General features: G+C 43.5%; 1 protein-coding gene across 1 annotated transcript in view; it reads left to right on the forward strand.

The window, feature by feature from the left end:
* Positions 1-2,282, forward strand: part of LOC109482707 — a 38,215-nt gene that overhangs the window by 28,365 nt on the left and 7,568 nt on the right. The gene's annotated exons all lie outside the window — the stretch shown is intronic.

Genomic DNA, 2,282 nt, shown 5'->3' on the forward strand with positions numbered 1-2,282 from the left:
TATATATATATAATGTTCAAATATCCGTCGTGGGTATCTGGACATCATGGTTATGTAGTGTAAAGGACTGTCAAATAAGCCCCATTGTCATTATGAAAACATTGCCATCATCTATCCCCCAACATCTGCTTGGAGCCCTTGTCCGATGTCCTATGGCAACTTGTATTTAACTATGATACACACAAATCCTAGGGCTGCAGTTTGATAAGTTTTCTTCACTTCATTATCAGTAACTTCACACCTCCGATTTTACCAGCACTCTCAAGGGTTAAACACACTCATGTTCACATACACAATAAGGTTGTTCCCATGGTAACGTTAGCCTCTACCAGGCTTCGGGAGACGGCTGTAAAGAGTAGATATATCGGTCACACGGAGTAGAAATTGTCGCACTCGGGTGCGGCAAACCAAGGAGGTTAAATACAAGATTTTAACTCCATGGCAAAACGTACTCTCTAGCAGTAGCGGACCAACTCCTTCGACATGTTATCTCTCTCTATTTGACCAATTTCTACTCTTTCCAGCCGCCTCCCGAAGCCTGGTAGAGGCTAATGGTAACGTGTCATGGGGAACACAAGTGAACCCAGTCAGCCGTTTTATGTACGGACAAGTCTAACTCTTGCATCATCTTGCATCATACTCTTCTTTCCAGCCGCCTCCCGAAGCCTGGTAGAGGCTAATAGTAACGTGTCATGGGGAACACAAGTGACCCCAGTTAGCCGGTTAATGTACGGACAAGTCTTGCATCATCAGCGTTTGTGACATGTTACCCCGTGCAGCCGCAGGTGAGACAAAAGATGGAGACACCTGACGCGCCGGGTACCTGGCGGACGTGCGTCGGTAAGAACGACACGACACAAAAGACCCAGGCACTGAAATGATGAGATTGAGCATCCATCAGTTTCACTCCAAAATAACAACTTTTCTTTGGTTTATTTGCCAAACATTACCCATGCAATTGCAGCCTTATAGTGCTGAATTGATGCAGGGTTTACAATCAAATGGTAATGGTACAAATGATACAAATTGTAATAATACACATAATAATACACAAAATACACTTGAAACATATTATTTGTTCCACATTTTTGTGGAACTGCCGCAAGGGTCTGAGCGGCTGCCATTCGGCGCCACAAGGTGACCTCAATACGGCTTTCCCCAACCGAAGTTAGGTACCCATTCACACCTGGGTGGAGTGAGGAAAGTCGTGTAAAGTGCCTTTCCCAAGGGCACAACGTCGGGGCGCATGTCCAGACATGCCCCCGGTACGACTCGGAATCGAACCCGGGTCTCCAGGTTCGCAGTCGGATGATCTACCACTACGCCACCCGACGCCACGGGCGTTTAGAAAACATTCCTAAAGGCCCATGAACTTTGGCACAAATCCGTTCACTGTGGGTGATAGAGAGGGAGATTTTAGAACAATTTCTACTTGAGTTTAACACTGCATCATAGGCTCCGCCCCAGAGGCGCCGCCAAAAACTTACCCTCAAGTGGCACCTTCACGGAACAGTCCATTTTCTTCACCTCACGGGAGTCAACAGTGAATTGTGTTTTATTACTAGCTAATTAACTAGTTTATTATATTACATATGGTATAAGTTACAATAGTATACTAAATAAACTCGTAAATTTCTGTTTTTGCAAAGTTACTATTTTTCGCCTTTTGTCATAAAAACACCCCCATTGTCTAATGAACTGTTCCAAGTTCCAAGATGGCGGAAAGAGGAAGTAAAAAGTTATCGAAAAGTCGGTTCCAGACGTTGAAGGAAGTTTTCTGAGGACATCCATGAAGAAAGTAAGTACAGATCCCGTCTGTCGACTGTTCAGCGTTTCAGGATCCACCAGATATGTGTGATTTGTCGGCAATATCGTGTCGAGAAGAGAGATCAGAACACAAAACTACTGAGTTATGTTTATTTATCTAACGGTACACTTTACTTTGCTCTTTGGACTTGTGGTAAAATTAGGGTGAACAATATTTTAGCCGTGGCGACTATTGATTCGGGCTTACATTGCATTACCCTCAGCAAAAATTGCTGAGGGTAATGCAATGTAAGCCCGAATCAGTAGTCGCCACGGCTAGGTGAACAATCAGTTAAAAACAAAGTTACCCATGAGTTTTTAAATCTAGCAAACTCAAATTCAACTTCAAAGCTATATTTTCTAACAAATTACTGGACGGGACGAAACCAAAAATTTGAAAAAAAAAACCTACTAAATTTGAAAAAAAAAACTACTGTACTAACAGTTTTGGTGCCTGCCCCCCCCCCCAAACCCCC

The sequence above is a fragment of the Branchiostoma belcheri genome, unplaced genomic scaffold (assembly GCF_001625305.1).
Source record: "Branchiostoma belcheri isolate BF01 breed outbred unplaced genomic scaffold, Haploidv18h27 scaffold60, whole genome shotgun sequence".
Lineage (NCBI taxonomy): Eukaryota > Metazoa > Chordata > Leptocardii > Amphioxiformes > Branchiostomatidae > Branchiostoma > Branchiostoma belcheri.